Consider the following 8,475-nt stretch of genomic DNA (forward strand, 5'->3'; position numbering starts at 1 on the left):
CTCAAGACTAGCAGCTAGCTGATTGTGGAGTTTATTACAAGCCAAAAAAAGGATCTATTCTGACCGCTGACTAGATATGTTATGGTGATTTAAATCCTTTATGTATTTTTTAAAATGGTGTTAAGTGGGAAGGAAAATTAAGCCAAATGATAGTTAAAGCATATAACTTTATGTTTTTACCATGTACAGAATCTAAAATGTAATGTACGCTTTCCAAATAATCAGAAAAAAAAGCTTATTGAAATAAAAATAATGGCCCCATATAAAAAATGGAAAACACTGGAAAAAGTAAACTAGTAATTGTGCAATAGTGACAGAAATGAAATAAATTATTTATTACACTGTGTATAAATGAGTTAACATTTCCTATTGAAAAAAATTCAAATTCTTCTCACAGAGAAACTTTTTAAAGCAAATGACTAAAACAACTCAATGTGAAGGCTCAGGAGGAAAAACCAGATGGTTTCAAAGAAAAACAGAAAGTAGGGCAAACAACAATTATATTAGGTGAAAAATCACCCAGCTGAGTAGGATACACATCTTTAAATGATGAAGGGACAATTTCCACTTCAAGTCCTGGAACTAAAGGACCTGACAATGTTGAACTTTACTGAAGCCTTGAACTCCTGTAAAACAGCACTGATCAAGGAAACTGCTTACTACAAAGAGCCACCCTTCCCCATATCACTTAGGAACTTGTGGATTGTTTGCCTATGATGAGATCAAAGACCCTCTACATTCTTCCTCTTTGACTCATGATTAGCTGGACTGCCTTCACTGACCAGTCTGTACAAAAATACCTACTATTAACCTAACTAGTCTGGACTCTGCTCACACTCACTACCCCTTTCACTCTGCAGCTCTGGGACCTTGATGTTCCTTGGAGCAGTCACTGAAAAATGCAAAAATGTCTCTTTAGCCATTCTTCCTGAAATCAGCAGACTTCAGCAAAAACATTTCCTAGATCTGATGATCTCACCTTGCCTTCTCATTCCTCTTTACCCCATTCTTTCTAGCCTGTTCACTTCCTTTCTGTAAAAGAGGAGCCCTGTTTCTCAGTTTCTATGAGTTCAACATTGTGTGTGTGTGTGTGTGTGTGTGTGTTTAGATTCCACATACAAATGATAGCATGCATTATTTATCATTCTCTGTCTGACTTTATTTCACTTAATATAAGACCCTTGAGCTCCATCATAATGTTGCAAACAGCAGGATTTCTTTCTTATGGCTGAATAATATTCTATTATGCATACATGTGCATGTTGCATGTGCATCCATTTTCTTTATTCACTCAACCTTTGATGGACACTTAAGTTGTTTCCATATCTTGGCTATTGTGATTAATACTGTAATGAACATGGGAGTACATATATATCTCTAATATTCTATTTTCATTTCCTTTGGATATATACCCAGAAGTGGAATTGTTGGATCATATGGTAGCTTATTTCTAATTTTTTGAGAAATCTCTGTACTGGTTCTGATAATGGCATTTCTAGTTTATATTCATACCAGTAGTGTGCAAGGATTCCCTTTCTTCTATATTCTTCCTGTCACCTGGTTCCTCTTGTCTTTTTCAAAATAGTCATTCTAGCTTTTTTGCAATGGGTTTGCTGCTAGAATACAGGTGTCATGAAAACCACCACTCAACCTAAACCAGAATGGGGACGGAAAAGACTCATATCAACATTGTTGTCATGGAACATGTAGATTCGGGCAAGTCTACCACTACTGGTCATCTGATCTACAAATATGGTGGGATCAACAAAAGAACTATCGAAAAATTCGAGAAGGAGGCTGCTGAGATAGGAAAAGGCTCCTTCAACTATGCCTGGGTCTTGGATAAACTGAAAGCTGAACGTGAACATGGTATCACCATTGATACCTCCCTGTGGAAATTCGAGGCTAGCAAGTATTATGTAACCATAATTGATGCTCCAGGACACAGAGACTTTATCAAAAACATGATTACAGGCACATCTCAGGCTGACTGTGCTGTCCTGATTGTTGCTGCTGGTGTTGGCAAATTTGAAGCCAGTATCTCCAAGAAAGGGCAGACCCATGAGCATGCCCTTCTGGCTTACACACTGGGTGTAAAACAACTAATTGTTGGTGTTAGCAAAATGGATTCCACTGAGCCACCCTACAGCCAGAAGGGATACGAGGAAATCATTAAGGAAGTCAGCACCTACATTAAGAAAATTAGCTACAACCCCGACACAGTAGCATTTGTGCCAATTTCTGGTTGGAATGGTGACAAATGCTGGAGCCAAGTGCTAACATGCCTTGTTTCAAGGGATGGAAGGTCACCCATAAAGATGGGAATGCCAATGGAACCACACTGCTTGAAGCTCTGGATTGCATTCTGCCACCAGTTCATCCAAATGACAAGCCCTTGCATCTGCTTCTCCAGGACGTCTACAAAATTGGTGGTATTGGTACTGTCCCTGTGGGCCTAGTGGAGACTGGTGGTCTTAAACCTGGCATGGTGGTCACCTTTGCTCCAGTCAATGTTACAACTGAAGTCAAGTCTTGAAATGCACCATGAAGCTTTGAGTGAGGCTCTTCCTAGGGACAATGTGGGCTTCAATGTCAAGAACGTATCTGTCAAAGATGTTCGTCATGGCAATGTGGCTGGTGACAGCAAAAATGACCCACCAATGGAAGCAGCTGGCTTCAAAGCTCAGGTGATTATCCTGAACCATCCAGGCCAAGTTAGTGCTGGATATGCACCTGTGATGGATTGTCACACAGCTCACATTGCTTGCAAGTTTGCTGAGCTGAAGGAGAAGATAGATCATCATTCTGGAAAAAAGCTGGAAGATGGTTGCAAGTTCTTGAAATTTGGTGTTGCTGCCATTGTTGATATGGTTCCTGGCAAGCCTATGTGTGTTGAGAACTTCTCTGACTATCCTCCTCTGGGCCGTTTTGCTGTTCATGACATGAGACAGATGGTGACAGATGTGGGTGTCATCAAAGCAGTGGACAAGAAGGCAGCTGGAGCTGGCAAGGTCACCAAGTCTGCCCAGAAAGCTCAGAAGGCTAAATGAATATTTTCCCCAATACCTGCCACCCCAGTCTTTTTTTTTTTTTTTTTAAGATTTTATTTATTTTTTTGACACAGAGGCAGGCAAATAGAGTGGTGGAGACAGTCTCCCCTCTGAGCAGAGAGCCCAATGCAGAGCTGGATCCCAGGATCCTGAGATCATGACCCGGGGCCAAAGGCAGAGGCTTAACCCACTGAGCCACCCAGGTGCCCCTGCCACCTCAGTTTTAATCAGTGGTGGAAGAAGGGTCTCAGAACTGTTTGTGTCAATTGGCCATTTAAGTTTAATAGCAAAAGACTGGTTAATGATAACAATGCATCATAAAACCTTCAGAAGGAAAGGAGAATGTTTTGTGGACCATTTGTTTTTGTGTGTGTGTTTGTGGCAGTTTTAAGTTCTTAGTTTTTAAAATCAGTACTTTTTAATAGAAACAACTTGACCAAAAATCTGTCACAGAATTTTGAGACCCATTAAAACAAAAGTTAAATGAGGAAAAAAAAAACAGTCATTCTCATAAGTGTGAGGTGATATCTCATTGTGGCTTTTGTTTGCACTTCCCTGATGATTAGTGATGTTGAGCACCTTTAATGTACCTCTCGGCCATTTGTATATCCTCTTTGGAAAAATGTCTATTCGGTTCTTATTATCTTTTATTCAATTTTTTTTCTTTTGCTATTTAGTTGTCTGAGTTCTGTATATATTCAGCAATAAAAACAAAACAAAATAAAACAAACAAATGAACAAACAAAACCCTAACGTCTAAAGATCTAATGTATAACATGGTGACTATAGCTGATAGTACTATGGTACATAACTGAAATTTGCAAAGAGGGTATAACTTAAAGGTTCACATCTATAAATAGATTTAGACATAGATAAGTATATTTACTAAGAGAGAGTGAGAGAGAAATAAGAACATCTATGTTCCTGTGGTAAAAGATGAATTTTTCTCTAATTCTTTTTAAACTGCAACTGCAAATAACAAAGAAAAACATAAAAGGTAATTTAAAAATGTTACTTCCTTTTAAAATGAATTTGGTTTTCACTAAGAAACCATAAAAGACTGAGAAGCAAATTGCATACATTTATTCATGGGATGAGGAAAGTCTTTTCTGTACTACATAAAAATAGGAAATTTTGGGAAAAGATTATTAGATATAGTACATGTAAAAATGTGTGTATGTATGTGTCTCAGTCATTTGGGGCTGCTATGAGAACTTAGCATAGACTTAGTGGCTTAAACAAAATCATTCCTTTCTCACAGTTCTGTGGACCGGAGGTCCAGGACTAGGATGTCAGCATGGTTAGGTTCTGGTGAGAGCCCTCTTCAGGGTTGTAGTAAGCTGCTTATTCATTGTGTCTTCATAGGGTGGAAAAAGAGTGAGCTAGATTTTGGTCCCTTTCTGTAAGGGCACTAATCCCATTCAAGGGAGCTCCACAGTCATGTTCTAATTATTTCTCAAGACCCTACCTCCAAATACCTTCACATTGGTGACTAGTTTCCATATGAATTTCACTGGTTCACAAATGTTCAGTCCATATACACATGCATATAAATCCATACATGCATGCATTGATTTATACGTGTTAGTGCACATAAATATGTAAGTATACACATACGTAAGTAAGTATATTAAATACATGTGTAAGTAAATATATTAAAAGACCAAAAATCTCAGAAAATACTTTGAAATTAATGTTGGCCAAATGCTAAATCCTTAAATGGTCCTAATAGGTGTGAATTGTGTATAACCCAAATCTAAGGGGAAAATTGGCTTTCATAGCTTATACATTTATTGAATATTGTAGATTTGTCAACTAGAAAATGCTGACAGATTACAGATAGTGAGGTGTGATGTGGAGGTGCTGCTCCTTCTGATTTATACAATATGCTACATTGGTGGGGGAGATGATTGTTGGTCCTGTCAGAGCAGAGAATACAGTCCAAGTCTTATTATGTACTGTACTTTTATATTTACATTTATATAATTTGCCGGTAGCACTTATACAAACAATATTGTATGCTTCTGTTCAAGGAAATATTTACAAACATCAGGATCTGCAGTTTTCTGAGTCAAGTTCTCTGGTAATAACAAGGCCACAGCCCAGTCTTTAAGCATTTCAGAAAGCTCTCTGACATTCAACATTCCAAATAAAAAGAAAATAAATTATAAAGATTGAAATAAAAATAATGCCCCATCTGAGGAAATTGAATTCAACATCACAGTTATTGAAGTAATGCAAACAAAAATATGAGATGCTATTTTATTGCCATAAAAATGAACAGTTAAGCATAATGAAAACCCTAGCACTTTCATGGAGGCAAGAAATTGCTCATCTCCATCATTAAGGCTTTTTTTTTTTCCCTGAAACAAATTTGGTTGTATCTCAAAATTCTTAAAAATACCATCATTTTAGTGCTAGGAATTCACCATATGGAAATAATATTCAAAGACACAAATTAAACTGTATATACAACAGTTTTCATTTTACATTATTTTAATAGCAAAATATATGCCTTATGATTAAAAATAGAAATATTTAAAATGGAATATTTTCAACACACTCCCAAGTTTAAAAAGGAGATAAAAATATCTGAATATGACTGTTATTGCATTTAATTTGTACACACAATATATTTAAATTGTGTAATAGATAATAGATTATGTATTCCATAACATCTTTTATATACTCTCATCTGTTAAGATCTAAAATGTATATATTGTATATTATTACTCGTATAAGACAAATTGTATATTTTCTTAATAATATAGTGCATGATATATATCATGTACCACATTATGCATAATTTACTATATTCAATCATTATAAATGTAATTATATAATATATTATATATTAATATAATATCTAATGTAATAAGATATGATTATATTTTATAACAGTTACTATATTTAACTTCTGCTATAGACTGAATATTTGTGTCACTCCAGAATTTAACTGTTGATGCCCTAACCCCTAATGTGACTCTATTTGGGGATAGTGCTTTTAAGGAGATAATTAAGGTTAAGAGAGGTCATGAGGATAGGGCTCAGATTTAATAGTCTTAGAGTTCTTGTAAGAATAGACATCATGTGGGACGCCTGGGTGGCTCAGTTGGTTAAGCAGCTGCCTTCGGCTCAGGTCATGATCCCGGCGTGCTGGGATCGAGTCCCACATCAGGCTCCTTGCTTGGCGGGGAGCCTGCTTCTCCCTCTGCCTCTGCCTGTCATTCTGTCTGCCTGTGCTCGCTCTCTCCCCCTTTCTCTCTCTGATAAATAAATAAAATCTTTAAAAAAAAAAAAAAAGAATAGACATCATGAGCTCTCTCCCTTGCTCTTTTAGCATACACACAAAGAAAAGGTCTTGTCAGTACACAATGAGAAGGAGGCCCTCTGCAAGCCAGGAAGTCAGGTATCACCAGAACCAAATCTGTCAGCACTTTGATCTTGAATTCCCAGCTTCCAGAACTGTGAGAAATAGATTTCTGTTGTTTAGGCCACCCAGTCTGTGGTATTCTGTTATGGCAGCTTGACCTAAAACAGCCTCTTTTCAGATTTTCAATTTTTTTGGTTTACATTTTTAAATCTTAAAATGTTTTTTGTTTGTTTTAAATGGAGCTTTGCAGCACTTATTATACTTTAGCAGAAGTCTCAGAATAACTGATAAAATTAGTGAAACTATAAAGACATTTACTTTCTCCACCAGAAATCAGTTCTCTATTTAGTAGGAAGCAGATTTGTTCTTAGTCCAGTGGCTCAGTGATACCATGAAGGATCAAGGCCTCCTCTCACATTCTCTCCTGTGAGCCTCAGAAGATTATTTAACCTCATAGTTGAAAGAGGTTTTGTTTTGTTTTGTTTTTAAGTTTTTTATTTAATTCTAGCATACAGTGTAATATTAGTTTCAGGTGTACAACTTAGTGATTCAACACTTCCATACATTAATCATTGCTCATCACAAGTGCCCTCTAAATCCCCATCAGCTACTTAACCCAACCCCACTCCCACCTCCTCTCTGGTAACCATCAATTTGTTCTCTATAATTAGGAGTATGTTTCTTGGTTTTCCTCTTTTTTCCCCCCCGTGATCATTTGTTTTGTATCTTAAATTCCACATATGAGTGAAATCATATGGTATTTGTTTTTCTCTGACTGACATTTCACTTAGCATAATACCATCTTGCTCCATCCATGTCATTGCAAATGGCGAGATTTCATTCTTTTTGATTAAAAAAAAAAAAAAGCTTTTTTCTCTTCTTTACCCATTCAGTTGATGGATATTTAGGCTATTTCCATAATTTATTGTTGATAAGGCTTCTATAAATATCAGAGTACCTGTATCATTCAAATTAACATTTTTGTATCCTTTGTGTAAACACCTAGCTGCACAATTGCTGGGTCATAGGGTAGTTCTGTTTTTAACTTTTTGAGGAACTCCATACTGTTTTCCAGAGCACCTGCACCAATTTGTATTCCCACAAACAGTATAGGAGGGTTCCCTGTTCTCAGCATCCTCACCAACTTCTGTTATTTCCTGTGTTGTTAATTTTAGCCGTTCTGACAGGTGTGAGGTGATAGCTCATTGTAGTTTCGATTAATATTTCCCTGATGATGAGTGAAGTTGAGCATTGTTTCATAAGTCTGTTGTCCACATGTATGTGAAAGACAGTTCTATGCTGAGGTTCATACTAGATACCATCCAAAACAGGGAGAAGAGAAGTAAAAAGAGTAATTGTGTGTGTGGCCATAAACTGAGTCCTACCTGTACCTACAATAAAGCAATTATGACCAGTGGGGAATGGAGTTACCTTGATTATTTGACTAAAATTCACTTAAACCCTGGCTCTTAGCCTACCACAAAAAATGATATTCTATTGAGAAAGAACAAAATTGGGGTTCACTAACATTATTTGAAATGAATTTAGTATCACATTACATGTCAACTCTAGGTCACTATCAGGATGGCTACCAACAAAATAATACCAGCACTTCGACAAACATGACTTAGACTTAAATGAGAGTTAAATTCTAGTGAGGTTGTTTTGTTTGTTTCCTTTTATTTCTTATTTTTAAATTGTTGTAGCATAAAAGTTCTACGAGAATGTTCCAAACAGGCCTAATGCCTTTCCACACTAGTTTGATGAGGGTCCTGTCAACCTGTCATGGATGTGGTGGTCCCCATCCCCACTTCATGATAGAGATACACATTCCCCAGCTGCCTGGAATGTTTGTACAAAATGATAGTGAAATTGGAAGGGGAGATGAACCATGAGAGACTACGGACTCTGAAAAACAATCTTGAGGGTTTTGAAGGGGCAAAGGGTAGAAGTTTAGGGGAGCCAGGTGGTGGGTATTATGGAGGGCACATATGGAATGGAGTACTGGGTATGATGCATAAACAATGAATTCTGTTACACTAAAAAGAAATT

At 36.8% G+C, this 8,475-nt stretch overlaps 1 pseudogene; it reads left to right on the plus strand.

Moving 5' to 3' along the window:
* The first annotated feature begins 1,639 nt into the window (after positions 1-1,639).
* Positions 1,640-3,051, plus strand: LOC131819295 (elongation factor 1-alpha 1-like; annotated as a pseudogene).
* Positions 3,052-8,475: the final 5,424 nt, after the last annotated feature.

Source organism: Mustela lutreola, chromosome 1 (assembly GCF_030435805.1).
Source record: "Mustela lutreola isolate mMusLut2 chromosome 1, mMusLut2.pri, whole genome shotgun sequence".
In the NCBI taxonomy this organism is placed as follows: Eukaryota; Metazoa; Chordata; class Mammalia; order Carnivora; family Mustelidae; genus Mustela; species Mustela lutreola.